Here is a 24471-nt window from a genome sequence, read left to right on the forward strand (position 1 = left end):
TAAATTTTAACTAGCAAAAAAATCAACATTAATTCTCCATGCAAAAGCATGCTCTTGACGATGTGTTAAAAATGTTCATGTATTAGGAAACAAAAAAGGAAAACATTAAATATGCAGCAGGCTCAGTTCCCTCTTTCCCCTTTGATTCTAGTTTAAAACTCTGTTGATGAACCTTGCTAACTCCTGACCTAGGATCCTTTTCCCTCTCTGGGAAAGGTGCATTCCATTTACTGCCATTGGTTCTGGTGTCTTGTATGGTAACTCTTGATCAAGGAACCCAAAGTCCTGCCAATGACACCAGTCCCTGAGCCATGAACTAACCTCTCAGCTCTTCCAGTTAGTTCCCTCACCCATCGCTGTCATTAGAGAGATGGAGGAGAGCACAGCTTGCACGCCTGATTCCTTAAACTAGTTGCCCCAGAGCTCTGAAATCTCTCTTGATAGCTTTTGTTGTTCTTGATGCCACTTCTTTGCTACCCACCTGGAAGACCAGCAGTGGCTAATACTCTGAAGAGCTCACCAGGGTGGGAATTTTACTCATGAAATCCTTTATCCTGGCTCCAGGGAGGCAGTAGACTTCTCTATGAAGTAGGTCCAGTCTGCATATTGTGCCCTCCGCACCCCTCAGGAGGGAAGTCACCCACAAAAAATGACCCTTCAATTTTTCTTTCTTGATTGCATTCTAATTGTTGGTTTAGGGCGAATTGTCCTCAGTGGTAGTTTTGGCCTACATGAGGTATCCCCAGCTCTACCTGCCATTTCCTCCCACAGGGCCCCATAGCAGTTCTGCAATGCCACTGAAAGCGGTGAAGTTCTTGAGGGAACACACCTGCCCTGTTTGTGGCATCAGGCTTGGATCTGTTCCCATTGTTCCTGCTCCTCTAAGTTATTTTGGGATGGCTGGAAAGCTTATTGGGATGATAAGGAATCCTGAGAGGATAAGGCCTCCTGTGCTCCACTAACAAGATTCACCTCCCAAGCTGTTTTAGTGGAGAGCAGGCTTTGAAAACACTCGTCTAATTCCCTCTTTCTCTCCCTGATACTCCTCCATCTGCTTATCTCCTTCCTGAGCTCCATCACTTGATCCTGCGGCTGTGAGCCGCAGAGCAGGGCATCAGTCTCCTCACATCGCACACAGCCTTGGCCACTCCTGCTCCCTGTTGTCATGGAAAAGCTCTGGCATTCCCAACAGTCTGTGACCTGGATAGCCACCTCCTTCCGTGGGGTCACCCTCTGAGTACCCACATCCATTAGGGTGGGTGCTGGGAGAACGATCTTCCTGTGCCAGGCAGACACCATGACTCCTGGGCCTGGCTGGCCGTGCTCAGGGGTCTCAGAGCCCTCCCCTCAACTCGGCTTTACCTCAGTAGCTGCTTCTGCTCCTGCCTCGTGCTCACACATGCAGGCTCATCTGGGAAAAAAACAAGAAAAAACATGGATAAGATGGAGTTTTCAAAGGGCTTCTTAGTGAAAGGGCCAAAATTTGCCAGGCCGAAGAATCCATGTGGGCGTCTTCCACTGAGCATGGCCAACATCAGTGAACTCCTCACAAATTCAGCACAAGCATCATACAGACTGGCCTGAGCAAATGGGGAACTACTCTCTTCTCTCTGTCCTTTTCTCCTTGTAGTCTTACTGATACTTTTAGAGAAGATCTTTTGCCCTATCAGCAACATACTTGCAAGTCCAGGACAGTTATGGGTCTTTATTAGTTTTTGCCCTATTAGTGGTTATATTTAATGAATATTTTCAGTGGGAATAGAAAACACTTAACTACATCTCAGATAGAAATGAGGCAACTAATTGAGACAAACACATTTGGCTTTTGTGTTACATTACTGCTTGGATTTATCTCCAGAATATTTAACTTGATACACTAGTAAAACAAGACTTTCTACACCGTGAATTTGATTAAGCTAATCCAAAACTAATTCTGGTTTCACAGTAAAAAATGATGCTGAGAAACAATCCCAGTGAGTACACTGTAGACATGTAGATAGATTAAAGTCTGCTATTCAGATTGTAAATAAAGTTGGTATTTTCTCATGGAAATAGTTTATCTGCTTATTATTTTAAACTAATTTGGCAAAAATTATTTGTCATACATTTAAAAAAAGAGTAAATGCTCTACACTGACATCTTAACATAGCATTTCACAAATTTGATAATGCAAACCAATTTTCATTTCATATTTCAAAACTTGTCTATGTTTAATTCAAGAAAAAAATAAGATAATAAAATATGACCAACATTTCCATTAGAGAAACTAAGAATGTTGGACTAAGAAAGATTTCTCCATCATCATCAGCTTCCATTTTCTCCTATTACAGACAACTATTCTACTTTTTGTATAGACTTACTGAGATTTATTCTTCTTTGTATTAAGTGGTTTTTTTATACCAAATGATCAAATGATTTTTTTTTTCATTTTACATGTAACTGGGAAAACCACATTAAAAATACTTTATGTCACTTTATTCTAATTCTAATTTTTACATATAAATACCTCTCTTCTCATCTCATGTAAAATCCTCTAAATTTCTGGGGCCATAAGCCTTACCTATGATTATCAATAAAATAATACTAATATTCACATCTAGTCCAATAGAAAACTAAAGTTATGATATTGAAGTGTATTGGTACAGTGTTTTGCACCATAGTGGCTACACTTTTATGTACAAAAGGCAACAAAGTATAAACTGATAAATGTTTGGGGTTTTTTAAGTTCTTCCATAACAACAAAAGGGGGTTTTATATATATATAGGCTAAGCACATGTAACTCTAAAGCTGAACAAAAGAAACGGCTCATTTTAACTTTCTTCAATAGATTATTTTTTTTACAACACACTTATTAATAAATTAAAGATGATACAGCAAGTATCATGGTTTATTCTTGATGAAAATGAACAGCCTTTTCACTAAAACAGAATATGAATTTTTAATGAGAAATACATCTTTTTTTCCTGTTCTCACTTTTACATATCTATACAAACAATTAATTTACTGGAATTTTTTTTGTTTGTTTTTTAGAAAAAACAAAGTAAGTAAAGCAAAGAAAATTTAACTAATCAAATTACTGCAAGAATTAAATTAATACTTTCTTAGCACTTGAATGTTTTACTACAGTGCCATATTAATGTTCTCAGTTGCTGATATTATTAGTGAGAGAGCACTAAAACCAGGTTTAGACTGTGTTTATAAGCCTATATATTTTTGTAACAAGCTATAAACTATCCTGAATACATAGGTGTTGTAAAAAACAAACAAAAAAAAATCGTTATTATCCTGGCTGTAGAGTTCTTTTCAGCATTTTCCAGTTGCAGCTCTAGGATACCTCACTGACAGTACACTGTGAGCTGCAACGTGGAAAATAACATAGAGACTTGATTCACATTTAGGGAGGAAAGCTTACTGACATGGGAAAAGGTCTAACCACAGCCTGCTAAAAATTATCTACAGCTCGTAAAAACAGTCAGGTTCAAGTTCAGTCACTTTGAGCTCAGCCAAAGGAATATTTAGAATATTAGAATATTTCCAACTTGGAAACTTTACTTAAGATCTACATGATTAATAATGGAATTTTAGCTCCATGTATATATATAATCATATATATTTAAGTCTGTGGACTTAAAGATATTTAAGTCTGTGGTCAGTAGGACATTTTCGCATCTCAGCAAAAAATATCTGAATTGTGCAAATATAGTTTAAGATAACCCTGAGAGGTTTGTGGGGTTTTTTTAAACTTTAGTGCTTAGTGTTCTGAAGTGTCTACTTCCTTACAATGGATCAGAAGAATCAGCGACCTGCGCTGATGCCTGAATGGGCAGCTAGAATTCCTGTAGCACCAGATTGGAACAGCAGTGGACTGCTATTGTGGACTGTGTGTTGTCCTCTCTGTTTTTCTCTCGGCAGACTAATATACACAAAAAAAGAGAAAAAATAGTCCCAGCATAGTAGCAGCACTATTACCTATACAAGGGCCTAATGCTAAATTGACTGTTAATCTCTAAGATGGCTACTGATCTGATATTAATAGAGTATTAGTGGATGATCAAATCATGGTATCATCTATAGAAGAGAGGAAGAAATAAGTTCACAGACTGCTACTAACTCATCTGTTAAGCAACCAGGAAAGAGCATGAAAATTCTAGAGCCAAATGTGAAATGCATGTTTTAATGGGCTTACAAAAATTCTGCTTTTAAATGGAGCATGTGTTTTATATGCAATGAGACATCTGGTCCAAAGAGGTATATCTTGGCAGATTCCATTTCTGTGGCAGTGAGACACAAAACAAATGTGAATGTGAGTTCATTTCAAGATGACACATTAACTTAAAACTTCTACTTCTGTCTAAATATACTTAACCTTTTCCTCTTGCAAAACTGGTTGTGGTAATACCTAATTTAAGCTATTGAAATTTATTTATTTAATAACAATGACAATAGACTAATGGTCCTCACTGGCACTTTTGTTGAAAAAGGGCTGTGTTATACCTAAACAGTCACATTGACTTAATAATCCATTCTCAAAAAATAGCAGGTTTATTGAAGCAGTAGTTTGGAAAAGTTTAATGTGAAATTAACATGTCAGAAAAATTTCATCCTCCTTCCTAGTCTGGTTAAATATGTGGGCTGTCTATCACAAAACAATTTACAATATTTTCTGCAGTTTAATCACTTTTGGATAAGTAAAATGCAGTAGATTTCTTGGAACAGGGGAACTATTAAAAAGTCTGATGTTCTGAGATTTTTCCCACAAAACCAGAAACAGAGAAGTCAGTAAAAATTTTGAAGACACTCTTATTTTTGACCTAAATCCCTGCTCACAGTCTTAAAAATTATGTTCATTGACTATCTGAAAGGTTTGTAACTTTTTGTAGGATCAATGCAAGCAGTGGAGCTTGCTCTGAAGTGTTGAGTATTATAGAAAGGCAATTACAAATTCAAATCAAAGAAACTACTTTTACAGGGTGAAAAAACATCTTTAGTTTTTTGAGGAAGTATTAAGATCTTTTTCCTGATAAAATTTGGCTTTTCCAACTGTATGCTTAAGTAGGTGATACTTCTTTCACTGGTAGCTTTAATTAGACCAAGATATATCACGCTAAAAAGTAAAAAAACCCCAACTTTTGAACTCACATGCCTGAGTTAGAAGTAGCAGACAGTAGCAGATTTAATGAAGACAAAATTAGGGTTTAGAACACAAAGTGAAAGTGACATGATAAAGTGGTGTCTCCAGAGGAAAGTGGGAAATAAAATTTACTGCTTTTGAAATTTGGAAAGATAAATCGGCGTCATAGGGTTTGTAATATAGCACAAAAATTGGATTTCTCTTGAATTTTGGTATCCAGTAGAATTATGAATTTTGATTCTCAATATCATTTTGGAAATTGTTCCTTAGTTCTGTGATAATTAAAATTAGAACAAGTAAAGAGTAAATATTTTGTGAAAGACATATCTCCATTTTTAACTGTGAACTTTGAAGCCTATTAATAGCATGGAAAGAAATAACAGGAAAAAAAGAAATGTGAGGCAAAACCCTGTTCAGATAGAGAAAATAGAGAGTGGAGTCTTGATAGAACATAGCAAAGAATAAAGTCCAACATCCATACTGTGGTCAAAGCAATGTATGATGGGGGTTGTGTTTCAAATCTAAGGAAAATGTATACAATTCAGAAAAATAGAAGCAAGCCAGATAAGAGAAAAGAAGTTTATGGGTTTACCAATATTGTAATATAATATATCATAAGATTCCTTAATTTATTTTTATAGTATATAAAATAGGTATTTTTCCATATTAAATTCAAACCTTTTTTTTTTTTTTATTTAAGAAGTTATTGGAAAAAATCGTAATATGCTTAAAATTCACTTCACAACATCTCTCCCTCTTTCACCAAATTGTCTGCTACCCCACTGGAACAGAAAGGAAGACTCAAAAGAGGTCTGTTTGGGAGCATGGTTTGCAAGCAGAAATTAAGAGGAAGTTTTTATTTACAAAGAAGTGTTCAGCTGGAAAACAGTACAAAAATTTATAGGCTAAAGATGCTGTCTGTTGCTTTTGTACCTCAGAGATCAGGAAGATCATAATTTATAAGGCTGAATTGGTGAGTGGTGGGACAGTACACACTGCTTTCCATTCTTCCCTTGATACCTACTGTGAGCCATTCATAAATTATTCATTTATGTATGTGCTCCTTTTTTTTTTTTTTTTTTCCAAATTTGTATTTAAGTCTTATAATTCCTGAAGGAACCAAAAACTAGGTTATAATCAAACTTTCCCTGCTTTGGAGTTTTGGAAGATTTAGTAAAAAATCCATTTTCTGTAGGGAAAGTAATTTTATGGAAGGCTGTCACCTTGCTCTGTACATAGTGGGATACTTATCTAAGACTTATCTTACAAGATTACACCAACAGAAGAAGAGGAAGAAGGGAAGAAGGGACAGAGAAAGAAGGGAGAGGCACTAGTTAGCTCTACTAGGACATACATGCAGAAGCCAAAAAAGCAGCTGAATGAAGTAAATTTTTTTTTTTTCCCCTCAGTCTTAAAAGCTGACAGGAATGCATAGCTTAATGTCTGTGTAGGTCTGAGTCATCTCAAAGGCCAGATATTTTCCATCTGTTATATATCCATGCACTGTATTATAGTTTGGAGTCATCTGTTAGTGTGAAAAGCAAAGGATCACTGACCCGTTAGTTCTTCAGCCTTTGGTATTTCTTCAGGCTGTGATGAATGATGGTCCATGTAATTACTGCATTGTGTTCACTTTCAACTGCATTACTGTCTCTGGACATCTTGCTAAAGATGCAGGAAGCATAGTGATTTTTTCAGTGTTTAAAAAACGGGCTGGAAAAACAACCAGAAGTGATTTTCCTTCTGTCATTTTCAGTGCTGCTTCAACTAATAAAACTCTCAAATCAAGAATTCAGAAAAGGCTCACACTCCTATCTGTGGGCTGTTAACAAAGAAAGTATGATAAAAGAATGAAGTAAACATCACTTATGCTAAATTTACTGAATGCCTAACATAATTTGCTATAGAGAACTCTGAGCTAGATAATAAAGCTGATACCTAGCAAGTAAGCTAGTGACAAAACAGCAACATGCAGTTTTACAAGCTGGGGAGCAAAACCATTAGGTTTGAGATAACATTTTTGTCTGTTCATTGCGTTAAAGAATACTTCAAACATGATGAAGAGGCAAAATGCTTTCCCTTTTATTGACCATTTGAAATATGTAAACTTTTGTTGGGCACTGCAGCTCCTGGGCCAGACTGGGAAGAGACACCTATGGCCATGTTGATACAGGTTCTCCTTGACTCCAGAGTCTCCTTCATGATGCAGTGTGGCACAGGCACAGGGTTAAAATAACTCTCAGGCGAAGTGTGAAAACGTTGTACTTTCAAGGTGTCAACTAAACAAATATGATGCCAGGACTTGGCAACAGCAGATGCCCCTTGACACATGTCAGTCTTCCAGAATTTCACACTCCTGCAACTCAACTGTAACTCCTCTTGAGTTCTGACTTACCTTTTCATCATGGTGCCACTTCATTTTAGTATCGATGTAAAGCATTCTGTTGCTCACTCCATCAGATTTGCTATTTCCAAGTTAGTTCCTGGCAATCCTAAGCAATCTGGAAATCTTCCCTTCAGACTCAAGCCATGCTGCTTCTTCCTGGTGATTTCCTGTATCCCTAGACTTCATTGCACCCTTCAAAATTTTTTAGAGTGGTGACTGACTAGTTGTCCTCCACGTGAACACTGATTTTGATCTCCATACCTATTTTCTCTTGAAGTTCTCTCCTCTGCTTTGATCTGTGCACAGAATCACAGCATCACAGAATGTTAGGGGCTGGAAGGCACCACCGGAGATCATCAAGTCAAAACTCCTATGCTAAAGCAGGATCATCTAGGGCAGGTCAGGGTCAGTTTCTTCTCCCAGGTAGCTGTCAGTAAGACAAGAGGGCATGGTCTTAAGCTCTGTCAGGGGAGGTTTAGGTTAGATATTAGGAAAAAATTCTTTACAGAGAGGGTGATCAGGGAGTGGAATGGGCTGCCCAGGGAGGTGGTGGATTCTTCATCCCTGGAGGTTTTTAAGAGGAGACTGAATGTGGCACTCAGTGCCATGGTCTGGTAACCACAGTGGTAGTGGATTAAGGGTTGCACTTGACAATCTCAGAGGTCCTTTCCAACACGGAAATTCTGTGATTCTGTGAGATTCTGTGAAACATGTCGAGACAGGTCTTGAAAGTCTCTAGAGAAGGAGAATCCACAATCTCTCTAGGCAGCTTGTTCCAGTGCTCCATCACCCTTACAGTAAAAAAATCTTTCCTCATGTTGAGAGGAAACTTCCTGTGTTCCAGGCTATATCCCCTGCCCTTTGTCCTATCACAGGGCACCACTGGAAAGAGACTGACCCCTTCTTCTTGTTACCCACCCTTCAGAAGTTTGTAAACATTATTAAGATCCCATCTCAGTCTTCTCCACACAAAACAGCATCAAGTCTCAGCCTCTCTCAGAATCACAGCGTCAGGTGTTGGAAGGGACCTCTGAAGATCACTGAGTCCAAACCCCCTGCCAAAGCAGAACCAAAACTAGGGCAGGTCACTCAGAAATTGATTCAGAATGGTCTTGAAAGTCTCCAGGCAAGGAAACTCTACAATCTCTCTGGGGACCCTGTTCCAGAGATCTGTAACCCTAACAGTAAAGAAATTCTTCCTCATGTTGAGGTGGAACTGTTCTGGAGATTGCCTTGCTTTTGAACCAGACTAGCTTTTTAAATTAAAAACAAAACAAAATAAAACAAAAGCTGAAAAAACCCACATATCCCACACCTTCTTGTTGAGACTGCTGGTATCCTCAGCCATGACAACTGGACAAATATCACTGAAACACCTGGAGGGAAGGTATCAGGCTAGAGGGAAGGTATCAGCCAACAAGGGTATTGGGCAGTAATCTCATCTTCCTAGTATGCTAATAGGAGCAAAAAAATGTAGGCTTCATTCTCATAGCATTTGGAATTAAGTTAAACAAATGATGAATTGTGGTATTGTGGTTTTGGGTGCTCATCTAAATGGGCTAGATCCATATCCTGAAAGGTATGTTATTTGTTTGGTTGGATTTGCATTATGATTAATTTGCTGCTAATATTTTTAGTTCAAATACTCTCAATTGAAGGATATCTCAGAGAAAAAAATATATTACATATTTTTAAGATAAAATCTGTAAGCCAATGAACTGCATCCAGAAAATTTTATGCATCCACCTCATTTTATTTCAGACTGCAGTATTAGAGAACAATTTATATATTCAGAAAATGTTTACATTTTTTGTGAAAGCAACTGCTATTTATTGATTTTTGAAGGGATCTTCAACAGTGCACTGTACACTCACAGTGTCCAAAAATAGAGGGATGGCTGTAGTACTTACTTTGTGACACAAAAAGGTTATGGAGAAATACATGTTTTTCCTGAGGTCATCTGTTTCCAATAGTATAAAAAATATTCCTCATATAAGTGTTCAATATAGAAAACAATACATTTTGTTTAATTACTCAACACAATACTTCTTGACTTGTGGAGTTAAACTTCAGTGATGTCATGTCATTGAGGTCACCTTGAGCTCTGCAGGAGGAGAAAATAGTGTTTTTATCTCACTATTGCAGTAGTGGTACAGGTCACATGAGATCAAATCCCAAGACTGAGTAGCTGGGGAACCATTGAATTTCCAAGTTTAAACTACTATGGCTTTGAAGTAATTGGTTCATACATTTGGAAATGTGCTGAAGTATTAACTCTAGTGGGGGGAAAATACACAGCATATACTTCTCAAAAAATTTATGTTTTTTTTTTTTTCAGTCAGTTAATGAGATTCAGAGCAGCACAGTGATCTCTGAAGAACCAAGTAAACCTGAACTGAAGACTTTATGACATGGCATGTCTGTGCCACCTAAGCTAAAGCAGAGTTCAGGACGTCTCAAGCCAAACTCCTGCTCACAGAAGGCTCAGCTGTGAGCTCAGGCCAGCTTGTTCAGGGCTTTATCCTGTTGGGTGTTGAAAATTTCCAAGGACAGATACAGGTGTTTGAATATGGTCCTCATGAAAGTTCTTCTGTTAACAATATTTAATTCTGTCTCAGCCTACAAAAAAAAACCAAAAACAAACAAACAAACAAAAGTATTCTTAATTAAACCAAATTAAAGAGCGAGTTAAACTCAATATTGTGCCATATCCTGATATCTGAAATCACTTTCATACTGTTTCTCACACATTAAAAAAGACATTCATTAGGGAAGATGAAAGGAAAACTCTAGAAGTATATCTCATTCAGTAAAAGAGAGGCAAACAGAAACCCGAGTGTCAGTAAAAGTATATATTCTGACAGTCAGGCTCTGATGGAATATAGCAATGCCATTGTCACAGTTTAGGACCTGAGCACAGTTTAGAACTGAGTTCTGCTTGCTCATCCCCCACCCCCAGTGTGGGACAGAGAGGAGAAAATCCACTCAAAGGCTCCTTAATAGAGACAAAGACAAGGTTTTCATTCCCCAATTATGGTAACAGGCAAAAAAGAGAAAGGACAATTTGGGAAGAAAAAGAATAATTCAATCCAAAAAGAGAAAGAGATAACATGGCCAGATCTTAATGCCTTACCTTCTCACCCCTTCTTATTGGGCCCCGCATCACTTCCCTCCTTTCTCCCACTTAGCAGCACAGAGGGACCAGGGGGAGGGGTTTAGGGTCAGTTCCCCACACTGTGTTTCTGCTGCTTCTTCCTCCTCAGGGGGAGGACTCCTCACATTCTTCCCCTGCTCCAATGCAGGATCCCTCTCATGGCAGAGAGTCCTTCACAAACGCCTGGGACATGAGTCCCTCCCACAGGTGCTGTCCCTCAGGAACTGCTCCAGCCTGGGCTGCACACAGAGTCCCGGCTGCTGCAGGAACAGCCACATCCTCTGGCACGAGGTCCTGCACGGCTGCAGATCCACATCTGCCCCTCTGCAATCCTGCACTGGCTGCTTCTTTGCATCTGCCCACCCATGACATTTCAGCGGCTACAAATCCACATTTACCCCACTGTGGTCCTTCAAGGACTGCTCAACTGTGATTTTATAGGGACTGCTCCACCGTGCTCCTCCATAGGCTACAGGGGGACAGCTGCCATCTCACCACGGGCTGCAGGGAAGTCTTCTTTTTTTCTACCTTTTTAAAAAAATATATTTTTGCAGTTTCATTTCCCCTTGAATATGTTATTTGAAGAGATGCACCCAGCTTCCCATATCTGCTCAACCCTGGGCAGGGCCAGGACTGGTACTGGGGCAGCTTCCAGCAGGTTCTCACAGGAGTCACCTCTGTGGCCCCTTAACACTACTGCACTAACCAAAGATAGACACATACAGAATAGTAACAAACAAGTATGTTTTTTCTGAGACCCACCATGTAATGTGCTCTAGCTTGTAGAGAAACAAGATAAACCAGGTGCCTCGAGTTGCCAAAGAGTGGGTGTGAGTCCACCTGTGCCTGGTTAGGACAGGCCCCCTATTACCAGGGGACCAATAAAGGTGGGACACACACCCACAAGGAGGGAGCTCCCTCTGGTGCAAGGTAGTGCAGAGGTCAGCAGCTTGTTGAGCCTCAGGAGCTAGAAAGGCTCTTCCTGCTACAGTAGCTGATCCTGCTTTAGTAGAAGAGTTGGACTAGATGATCTTTAGAGATCCCTTCCAACTCTGACAATTCTGTGATTCCACGATTTGTTAATTCCTATAGGTCTGTTTTGATAGCATAGCCACAGTAATGTGCTCTCACAGGCAGAAGGTAATATTGTCTTTCTAGCTCTCTTTGGAACAGAACTGATTTTGTGTGTCTTTGTGTGTAGAAGTAGATCTAATTCAATAAAAGAGAGGCAAACAGAAACCCGAGTGTTAGTAAGAGTATATATTCTGACAGTTAGGCTCCAACGGAAGAGGCAAAGCAGAATTCAATAGTGTTTATTCTGTCATTAAGCTGCACAGAAAAGTAATCGTCTAAACACCTCAGATAATTTGAAGAAGAATATGTCAGTATGTGGGGAGAGTTTATGCATGTTTGTTTTTCAGGGCCAGGAAAAAGACTGGATATTTTGCTGCCATAATGGTTTTCTGGTTTGGCATGAATAGTTTGGCATAAATAGTTTTCTGTTGGACTGCTGTCTAAAGAGACACCTCTGATTGACAGGGTTGCTCCGAATTAGCAGCAGTGTCACTCACAATAGAAAGTAATTCTTTAGATTTAGATTAGAAGAAAAGAAGCTTATTCCAACATTCCAATTCTGAGATCTTGCAGACATTTACATAATACTGTTTCTTACAGAAAGCATACAGCATAATTAGCAAGCAGCTGGAAAAAACAGAACTTGAATGTGACCAGCAAACCCCTTTCTGCTCTAATTTACACCTTTTAGCACTGTAACTCCACTGAGAGCAACAGTTCTGCCACTGGGATTCTTCATATGAAATGAACAAATCATTGGTTCTAGACAAGCTGATGCCATAATTGACTTAACAAAATTAGACATGGCTGCAGGCCGTATCTATGCTCTCTGAAGGTGCCAAGGTTTTGAGGCACTGCAGGTGCAGTGCAGCTGTGTGCATGAGCACAGTTGCCATCATATGTGATGAAGTCATGTCTCACTGTGCCCTTGATGTGAAGATTCTCTGAACTTAAGAGCTAACTCACTCAGCAGACAAAATTTCAACTGTAGGACTTAAAATGGCACTCAACTCTAGCTCTATGATATTCTGCAAAGATGACTTTTTGATGTACTGTAGGTTGTTTTCTATCTCTTTGCAGCTAGCCTTGATTCAGATATTCACCATCCTTCTACAGAGCAATGCAAGTCTACTTTCCCTAATGCATTTTTTTTAAATATTAAATGCAGTAATAACCAGATGCTTCCATAGTACATGTATTTAATTATTCACTGTTCATTTATACAAAAATCTGTAACAGTCTGAATTAGTTTCACTCAACTTTACGCATTCTAGGAAACATATTTTTGATGAGTACAATACAGCTAATATGCAGATGAATTAGGAATAATTTCTATATTAAAGTACATTAGATGTGTCTTCTTATAAACAGTATCTTTTTCTTATACACTATGGGTGTATTACTAGTATAATATATTATCAAGATCTATTCATCGCAGTTCCTACTTTTTTTTATTTATTGATAAAGAAAGAAAAAGGATCTGTAGGTCTCTGCTTTTCCAAGACTGGACAATATTGTATACAGACAAAATCTGAGTCACTTTATGGAGACTGAGTATGCAAAAGGTTAGGTAGCTTCATTTTAATGTAATAAAGAAAACCAAACAAAGCTGCAGTAATTCCAGATCACCTTGCCACTCAAAGAATTCTTTCCAAGTTCAGCTGCAGTTAGGTTTAATGCAGTACTTAGTGTAAATGATAATTACAATGGATCCTTTATATGTTATGTAGGATGTTTTGTGAATATCAAAAGGGCTTTTTCTGTAGCTCAGCATTAATTAAGCATTAGTTATGAACACTTAGATACATTGCTTTCCACTTGCCAAGTTTTAGACAGCAGACACTAGGTTTTATATTCACCAAAACAACACTATGACAGTCACAATAACAAATGCCACAAAGATAAAATGAAAAACAATGTAGAAGCTTATTGTTGTAATGCACATTTCATTTTGTGCTAACTCTGAGAATCATCATCTATTTTGTAATTCAGAACTCTTATTTCCACATACATTATACTCTTCCCATGCTAACCAAGTGTCATCTGCTGAAATTTAAAACTGAGTAAGCTGGCTTGTGGTGAGCTATTTCCTTAGGAAGGTAAAATGAACACTGACTTATTTAAGTCTTGCTTCTTCAATTGTTAATCGTACAAAGTTCATCTGAAATCAAGGAGAGAAATATCTGACTGGTCTAAATATTACTCCCTGATATCATTCTGAGAGGTTCTCTGTGGAGTTTTTAAGGTGAGCACATAAAAAAACTAGTTTTAGAAACTGTTTTACTTGTTACTCTATGTAACACTGTCTTAGAAATAAGTACAATATTTTTTTCTATTTATCTGGGAAAATATTGGCAAAAATATTTCTATCATCATCGAGTGTAGAACATGTCCATTCTTCAGCTGATGCCTTGCATTTATGTATCTACGATATATAAATAAGTATAGGTCATAGGATTTTGACTTCTCTTTGTATGCTACTGTTATTTACATTATGATCAGTATTCAGCATTAATTTACGAATACAGCACAGACATTTTCTTGCCTGACAACACAGGCAACTGGCAAATTGGAGATAACTACACGGGATTACCATACAAACACAAAGGCTTTTATAAGCCTTGGATTTCTTCTGGAGATACAGAATTTCAGATGGTTGTTGAAAGGGATTCCTGTTTTATATAAAAAGTTTTCTCTGACTACACCAAAGGAAAGGAAATTCAGCTGATGTGTAAAAATAACTATATGATGTTAGAGACCAAACTAGAGCTACAGTTCATATGAGAAGACTCTAGCATCTGAGAGTCTTTAAGAGGCTTAAAAATCCTTCTCAAGAATTTATACTTGGCTGATCTTGCCATGAGCAGAATGGCAGATGTGGTGGGTCTTACAGTGGTTTGATGGTAAGAAAATCTTCAACTAAGCCTGTTTAGATTCTTTTTTGAAAATTTTGGGACCTCTGTCTTCTCATGCAAACTGTCTGAAGTTCAACAAAGCTAAGTGCAAAGTTCTGCACCTGGGTTGAGGCAATCCCATGCATGAATACAAGTTGGGAGCAGAAAGGATTGTGAACAGCCTTGAGGAGAAGGACTTGGGGGTGCTGGTGGACCAGAAGCTCAACATGAGCTGTCAGTGTGCACTCACAGCTCAGAGAGCCAACCAGGTCCTGGGCTCCATCAAAAGAAGCATAGACAGCAGTCAAGGGAGATGATTCTCCCCCTCCATTCTACTATTCTGAGACCCCACATGGAGTTCTGGGTTCAGTTCTGGTATCCCCAGAATAAGAAGGATGTGGAGCTCCTGGAATGTGTCCAGAAGAGAGCCAATAAGATGATCAGAGGGCTGGAGCACCTCCCCTGTGAAGACAGGATAATGAAGTTGGGGTTCACCCTGGAGAAAAGGAGGCTCTGAGGTGACCTTACAGCAACCTTCAAATATCTAAAGGGGACCTACAAGACAGCTGGGGGTAGGACTTTTTACAGAGGTGTGTAGTGAGAGGACAAGGGAAAATGGTTTCAAACTTGAAGAGGGGAGATTTAGGCCAGGCATTAGGAAGAAATTATTTGAGTGTGGTGAGACATTGGAAAAGGTTTCCCAGGGAAGTTGTGGCTGCCCCCTCCCTGTAAGTGTTCAAGGCCAGGCTGGATGAGGCCCTGAGCAACCTGGTCTAGTGGGAGGTGTGCCTGCCCACGCAGGAGGGTTGGAACTAGATGATCTTTAAAGTCCCTTCCAACCCTAGCCCTTCTATGATTCTATGATTCCTGACCTTTGAGCACTGTAAAAATGTCTTATAACAGAAGTCCTAACACACTTTCTTCATGTAAATTCTGTAGTTAACAGATTGCTGTTAACATGAATGAGAATTGTAAAAGTCAATAAAATTTTCCCAGATGGGAGTTTGGTTAGGAAATTGCACAGGAGTACATGAGGATGAAAGGGAGTAATCAGTAACATTCTGTAGACCAGTTGGCTTCACACACAGATTATTGCATGCAAAAGACATTTGGTTTATATCCACTTTAATTTGATTTGATACCCTAGAGTAAAGAAATTCAAGTATACAAATGGATTAACAAATACATTCTTTAACTTTAATTCTTCAATGTAATGACCAAACTGTCTGATAGGAACCATTGATTGGCTGCCAGCTGTGATAAAATACTGCAAATGGAGTAGTGAAGGGTGATAATGCTAAAACTGCATAATGACAGTTCTGATTTATTGAATTAAAGATACGAATCCAGCAATGAAACATCATGCTGAGCATACAAAATACAAATCACAGTCAGGATGACTGAATTCAATTCAAAGCTCTAAGACAACCTAAAATAAAGCAAGCAAACAAACAAAACCCGCAGATTTCATTCCTGGCTGGGAGGTTGTGGAATTGTTTTGTTTTCTCTTCTTTACCATAGCTGTTAGTCTGCTTCTGAGTTGTCATAGATAATAGTTGTTTGTTTGGGTTTTATTCCCAAAACACAACAGTGACAAAAGGGGACAAAAAGAAAGAAATAATTGACAATAACTGCATTTCCAAAGGTTTATTCTGTTTGTTTGGGGGTTTTATGTGTTTTTTTTTTAATTATTGTTTTAGTTTGTTTGTTTTTTGGTTTCCAAAACCAATCGCAGTTTCATCAAAATCAGCATACTGGTTAATAACAGTGTGAAAGCACAAATCAAAACCATAATAGTAAAACTAAAACCTCTGATATGGAAAGGAAAATATGAGATTATTTTCAACTATTTCAGTAGGTTTGACTTTTATAAATTGTTCTGAAAGTCTAAATTTCATGGAAGAGAACTGGCTGAACAAGTCCTCAGACTTGTGCCTGATGATTTTCCTTAACAACTCACAAAGCACAAATGAAATAATAGAAGACTGGGAAAAGAAGTAAACAAGGACTTGTATTCACAGAGGGAAATAAAAAATTTAGAACAAATGAAATTCATTGGATGTTTATGCTTCAGAATACCATGTCATAGGTTGTAGAACCACTGATGGCAAATGCATTTCTATGTGCCAAAATGTCTTACAAATCTTATAATCCTATAATGATTCATGCAACAGTAGGAGTTGAAGAATATCTCATATAGTCAGCTGTCACAGTTAGACTGCTTATTGCTTTATAATTGGTGAAGCCATTTTCAGCTTTGAAAGGTGTTCATGGAACAGCAGCATTGTTCTACATCTACTAAAAGATGCTAAGCAGTAAAGAATCACCTTGTCACTCATGAATTCTTAAAGTATTTTTTTTAGAGGATGAGAGCGGACAGTTTTCCAATTGGCAGCAGTGGTAACGGAAACAGACACTGAATATTCACACAAAGATGAACCATTAACAAATTCCTAATGTGGTGATCCATGGGTGATACCTGACCATATCTGTATCCATCAGTGGCAAAAACCAGATCTTGAGTGAATTTCTTATGTTGCTGAGTGGTAATACAGACAGCTATGTTGGTAATTCTTCAGTTCTCACTTACCAGTTTTCTGTGGTATTCTTTGCATCCGAAGTTAAGAGGATGACAAAGTTTAGGATGAAGGGCTTGAAGCATCTGCTTTATCTTTAACAGCTGTAGAAAAGAACGTCTGTTTATTTTTGGCTCTATCTCTTTCAGCCCTGCCATGTGCACACAAAATGTTTATGTATTTAGCAGGTATGGTGGTTAGCAGGGACCGTCACATTGTACATGTAATAAGCCTTACACTTCTCTCTTTACAGCAAAGCACCACTTGCTGTGGTTGTTCTTGGATATTTTCAGCTGTTAAACAAGACAAGAGCCAACAAGTAATTATATGAGAATGAAGAGGAATTTCTACACAGAAGACACAGAAAAACCAGTCTTTTATTTTTTGACTCAGAAAAGTACATGCGTTCTCTGTATCAACTGCCCCATCTTCTCTGTGACTGTAAGGACTCAATGTGATAAACAGTGCTGCTCTTTGTTCTTTGTGGAGCTAAAACTACCCTCATTCAGTTGGTATAGAGACGCAAAAGCAAAAAAGAATTTTTTCTGATAAAAAAGAAACCTGCACCCAGCCAAACTTCCCCTGGAGAGATTAAAATAAACTGCTGCCTGAAAAACTGCTGTCAGACCCACTGAACGAATCAGAGAGCTCTTGCCAGTTCTGCTCTTTCTCTCCTGGCAGTTCATGCTCTCTGATATGATGGGCCTTGGTCTTTCCTGGTTCTTACCTAAAGGCACAAGCAATCCCTGTGCCTCCACCATCCTTTAGCTGCAGGAAAACTCATGACTGCTGATCAATGACATATTTGAATGCTGCAACTAGGATATAAATGAGAAAGAATGGGCTTAACCAGACATCATGTAAAGTGCTACGTAGAAAGACTGCTTTTAATCATGAAACTTTATTAATAACTATGAAACTATTTTGTCAGTGGTGGAGAAACAGACCCTTTAAAATTATCCCAGAAGCTAAAATAACTAGATTTTATGGCATTTTATAAAAAAAAGAACCTAATACTAATCTATGAAAATACACAAGGAGTTTTCCTTCTTTGTGATAAAGAACAATTGCCAAAATTCTACTCAGAGCATGACTTAAAGAGATTGACATTTAAAGCATGTCTCAGCCTGCTTCTGTCATATTCACAGATACAGTTATTTCAGTGGCTCCAAATCTGAGCTCAGGGTAAGAACTTGGGACAATTATCTGAGTACATAAGGGCAAGAAGGTTTTAAAATTATTTAAATTAACTTTTGAGCAAAACAAAGTCTTTTCCTCAGAGATGACGTAAACTAAAAATGTAACACAGCAACTTATTTTTGTGCTGTAAGAATTCTGTTCATATGATGAGGCAATTGTTATCCCTGACTTGTGCTAATAAGAATTTATGTAGAACTAACTCAAATTTAGCCTTTTCTATATGGAGTTCAGAGCACTTTTTTCTTTCCTTTGGTAAAGGTTGTAAAAAGGAAGGCACTCAGACTGCGTGTCGACAGTTGGTAGGGGAACAAATGTTAGCAACGGAGTTTTGATTTCCAGGGCCATCGGAGCCTGTTTGAGCATCTGTGTGTTCTTGGAAGAGATGGGATCCACCTTGCTAAGCAGTGCAAAGGCATCTTTGCCAGCAGGATGGCTGATATAGTAAGGAGGGCTTTAAAATGGAAATGGTGGAGGAGGGAGAGAGTTACCACCAGACCTGTGAGTGAGTGATGGACAGGGCTGCTGAACAAAGGACCTATAATAATGTGGAAGAAAAGGAATTAAAAATTAACAAAATAGGGCTTAAGCAGTTCAGCAAGGGGAAATGCAAAGTCCTTCCCCTGTGGAGCAACAGCTGCATGCACAAGTATGTTTTGGGAGAAAAAGTTCTTGTGATTCTGGTGGATGTCAAATTAACCACAAGTCAGTAATGTGCCTTTATGGCAAAGAAAGTTAATGACACCCTGGGTTGTATTGGAAGTTTTGCTAGCAGCTTGAGGGAGGTGATCCTTCCCATTTGATCAGTGCTTGCGGAGCCACATCTGGGGTACTGTGTCCAGTTCTGTGCTCCTCAGTACAAGACATAGACATAGTGTAGAGTCCAACAAAATACCATGAAGATGATGAAAGGATGGTAGCACCTCATATATGTGGAAAGGCTAAGAGAGCTGTGACTGTTTAGCCTAGAGAAGAAAAGGCTCAGGAAGGATCCGGTCAAGTGTGTGTAAATCCCTCAAGAGGGGGTTTAAGAATCAAAGTCTTTTCAGTGGTTCCCAGTGACAGGACCAGAGGCAATGGGCACAAACAGAAACACAGGAAGTTTTGAGACCTCTGAACAACAGGAAACATTTTTTAGCTGTGTGTGTTACAAAGCACAGTCACAGGCTGCCCAGTGATCTAGTGGAGTCTTCATCCTTGGAGATATTAAAAAGACATCTGAACATGGCCATGAGCAGCTGAATTTATGTGGCCCTGCTTGTGCAAGTGGCTTCAAGCGGATGACCTCTGGAAGTCCTTTCTAATCTCAACAATTCTGTCAATATAAATACATGAAAAAAGTAATTTTTGCTTTTCTGCAAGATGTTGATTTCACTCAGTTTGATAAGCTTAAAATTTCAAGAAAAAATGAAAAACATTATGGTAGGCAGTGTTATTAGGTTTTGAAAAGCATCTGTGTAATGTCAGGAAACATTTTGAAAGCAAGTCTTTACAAACAATATTCTGTAGAAGACCTTTTCACTGATTGAACACTTGGAAAATAGATGATAGAGACTAGCCTAACAAAATCAAACGAACAAAAACTTCCTTAACAGAACTCACTAGGGCTTTGTACAGAAGTTTTCTTCTCCTAAAAGTTTAAACGTTGCAATTAAATCAGTGATACCCCCACATCATAGATATTTATCAGTTGCTGAATGTTATATAGCTGCCTACAGTCAATGTATTGTTTTTCCTGCTACCCTGGTAAACCTTGTGAAATAGATGCTCATTCATGTCTTCCTTTCAGGAAGATCTAGTTCTTAATAGCTAAACAATGGGAGGTAAAGATTATGCAGAACCATTTCAGTGATTTTAGAGAAAGTAACTACTCCCAGGCAACTTCAAAAGGACTCATTAAGAGCCATTTTTGAAAAGGCTGGTTTCTGTTGTTGTTGTGGGTTTTTTTTGTTGTTTTTCTGGGTTTTTTTTTTCTGTTGTAACATTAAGAAAGCTGAAGTAAACAGAGTTTTCCCTTAAAAATAAGTTATCTCTTACCTTTAACCAGGTAAAACTTCAGTCCTGAAGCATCTAATCAGTAATTAATTGAAAACTCCTTACTGGTAGGGCTGGTAAAAACTGTACAGCTGGATGTTAGCAAGTCTGAAAAACTTTTGGAGAAGAGAGTCACAATTTAGGCTCCTGTGGCCAAGTAGAGAAAAAATAATCAAGAATCAACTGTCCTTTAGTACCAGTAGAGCCTAAATGCAAAAGCAAATGGAGCTGTTGAAATAGTGTCACAACACTAAACTAAATAATGATGTTAAATAATGATGGCAGGGTATGGTGGGGAGATATTTTTCAGAGAAATGTATTCAAGATAAATGTATTCAGTACATAGACAATCCAACTTTCATCTGTAAAAATATCTCCAAATACATCTGAAAGTTGCTATGTCTACAAACGCAGAGAGAGGAATCATGGGGATACCAGGAATGACTGCTCATTTTCACAGGTAGAATAAACAGATTAATACTGCCCTCTGGTAGGAAAGACCTTTCAAGTTGTAATGCAGACAGGAGCATAAAAGACATACAAAAATATGTAGCTTTTAAAGAAGACATTGTTAAAAAGATTCAGAAATATGACTACTAGTTTTTGTTACAGTAGAGTCCTCAGTGCTAACTCCTGTAATGCTTCATGATACAGCTTCTCTCAGCTTCTGAAAAATCTCAATGAGGTCACACTCTACTAAGGAGATGGTAGAGTATAGGCAATGTATTTTGTTTTTCATCTACAGTTTCTCTTGCTGCTATCTGCCTCATAAAATGAGTCCACATGAGGACAGTAAATCCAAATCTCTTGTATTATAAAATACTGCCTTTAAGTATCTGGCTGATATAAGGTAGTTATCAAGAATGTTTTATTAAATTCCTTGTTGGTTCATTTCTCACAACAATGTGATAAATAGCAAAGCAGTAAGAAAATGTTTGTTGATTGAAATCTATATAAACACAGCATTTTACAGTATCCCTCACAATAAATCAGGCTATTATATGTTTGGGGTTGCTGACTGCTTCTTGAAGAAGGTGTTGCAAAGGGGAATATTAGATACGCTGGTGCTTATTGATTTGTTTGTTAGCAGTTTTCTTACTTAATTCCAATTTTCTAGAAATAGATTTCAACTAGTTAGAAACAGTAAAATGTTAAGCTATTTTTAAACAACAATTGCAAAATTAATGTTAGTTAAACATATCTGCATCTCTGTGTTCAATAATGTTCAAATATTTCAAATTCTTTCTTTACCAGGAAATCCAAGCTCAGACTAACAGAACCCACTCTTCTGCAAGCCTCTAATACTTTTTCATCTCTGATTTTTGAACAAAATCATTGCAAATTTCAGTTAAAAACAAACAAAAAAAAATTTAAGTTTTAATAATATGTTAACTTAGAGAACCAAAAAAGCCCCATTAGTATCAGCCAAAATATTTCTCTGCAAGTCAAGGGGATATTGCCAAGGGGAGACACATCTGTTCCTTGACTTTTCTTCAGAATGTGCTCTATAAGAAAATCCTGATTCCTTTAGCAACAGTCTAGACGTGAAGCATGCCATGTGTCAAATATGTAGTCCGGTACACTCTCTGGTTGTTTCTAAAGGAAATAACTTTTTGAGTTCACTAGACTTCTTTTACTGTTTTGCTCTTAGCTGCTCTCTTCTTAATAAGAATCAGCCAACTAATATTTAAAGAGAAATTTTATTGGATTTGACCTTTATTCTTAGTAGGAAAGATGGATACCATTGACAAAGGCAGACGAATTAAACAGAGCAGTCATGATGAAGATGGGGCTAGTTTTCTGGTTTTTTACTATTTCTTATGAATTTCTATCTGAATCCATCTGCCTTGAACATGAGCAGATGAAACATTAATTATGACAGCAAGTATGCAAGATCTTCTGATGTCAAACAGCTGAAAAAATCTGGGCTATCTTTTTTGTGTAATGTTATTTCTTCTTCTGAACTGTAGACATTAAGTCCACTCTGAGACATTCTTTAATGCTGAGACTGAAATGCTGTTTAAAGGTCTCTGTTTTGCTGGCCCTCCAGGCATTCTGTAAACACGGTAGATGCATGACACTGGCGTGACTGGGAGACTAATTCTGAAAATTGCAGAGATTCTTACCAAAGAGGTGTATGAATCTCTTCCCACCAGAAAGAAAATTTTGAAAAAGATGGGACATTATATTGTGAAAAGCAAGAAGTGTTGTAGAACAGCAGTGTCAGTTCCTGCATGATTAGGCAACAAAGGGGCAGAATGAACTATCTAGACGGGAACTACCAACACCTCCCATGTGACCCAGAAAACACTTTGTACCAATATAATGATAAGTAGAAGAAAAGATAATTTTTTTTACAGCTACAAAAAAAATTATTTTACTAATTTATGAATAAGGCATTCTATACCCACACATTCTTTTTATGTCTCTGATCTACACAGATACTTCACCAAGTTTTTGATGCAGCACAGGAGAATCAGGCACAGTGCCTGTGATAGAGCCATATCTCCTGTGATCCTGAAGCATATTCTTAGAGCTACAAGTAGCCCTTTCTCTCTTGGTTACAATGTTCAGGCGCTTATTACCATTTGCAGAGAGACTTTGTAAGTGGGATATACAGAGTTTAAATGTAAAAGCAATTATTTCTTTACTTCTGCACAGAAAAGTTATCATTAACAAGAGACAAAGTTAAGCATTAACATGCACACTGCCACTCATGAGATACCAGTGATATTTTAACTGCTGTGCATTCACTACCAGGTAGACAGGAATCATCTTCCTCTGGCAGTGAATGACACTCCATGTTGATAAATTGCCATTTTCTGAATTAATGATTTTCAATCTCAGTCCATTCATTGCTACCTCTCTCTGCCTCAACAATCTCATTTGTCCCTTTCTTACCGTGCGTGGCTCCTGAGCTTGTACTTTTTCTGAACTTAGGAATAGCCTCAGAAATTGAAGTCAGTTTTATGCAGCTGTACTATATTAAAAGCAGACCATGGATCACATCATTCTAAACCCCTGGCAGGTGGGTTTCCTGAAAGCCTCTTGATGATGTGATAATTTCTGATTTTTAGTTGGAAGTACAGAATTTCTCACACAGTTTCTTGTTCTGCACCTTTTCTCACAAGAATCTCTGAGCTCCTGAAATACAATATTGAGGACAGTTCATGTAGAAACAAGACCTTTCAGGTAACAGAAGACCTCATTAGTCTGTCTGGACAAATCGGGTACATGAGCCTGGCAGCTTGATTATGGACTGCAGTTACAGAAGCACTGGCATAAGCAAGAAGCTCAGTCTCTTTTTACATCTTTCCAAGTCAGATGTTATAGGTGGGTCCAGGATAAAAAGATCAAACAATCTCAGAGAAAGAGAAGCAGCCCAAATACTTTTCAGGCATAAGTTCATTATATGTCCACCATTAAAGCAGAATTACAGCAGCAAAGCAGAAAAAACCCCCAGTGCCGTATCAGTTTGAATTACTTCTCTGAACAATATGGTAAGATGAGATAATTTTTTATCTATGTTGCCTAAATCAGAAGTAGTGAACATAGGCATGGCTACCATGGCACCAATATCCAGAAAAGGGAGCAGAAATACATTTAGGTAAAAATAGTTTACGTATATGACATTGCTACATGCAACAGTAATAATATTAGTAATAGTACTTAAAGGGGGACTACAAAGAAGATGGAGACTACCAATTTACAAAGAGTCACATGGGCAAGGCAAAGGTAATGGGAATAAGTTGCTCCTGGTAAGATTCTGTTTGAATACAAGACGAAAATTTTTCACTATGAAGGCAGTCAGGCATTGGAATGGTCTCCCATGGAAGAGGTGGATTACCCAGCTTTGGAAAGTTTTAAGTCTCAGCTCAACAGGGCACTAGGATGTATCAGGTGACCCGTCTGGTGGATGAGGGGAAGGCGGTGGATGTGGTCTACCTGGATTTCAGCAAAGCCTTTGACACCGTCCCCCATAGCATTCTCCTGAAAAAGCTGTCAGCCCACAGCTTGGACAGGA

This window comes from Calypte anna, chromosome 3 (genome assembly GCF_003957555.1).
Source record: "Calypte anna isolate BGI_N300 chromosome 3, bCalAnn1_v1.p, whole genome shotgun sequence".
NCBI lineage: Eukaryota > Metazoa > Chordata > Aves > Apodiformes > Trochilidae > Calypte > Calypte anna.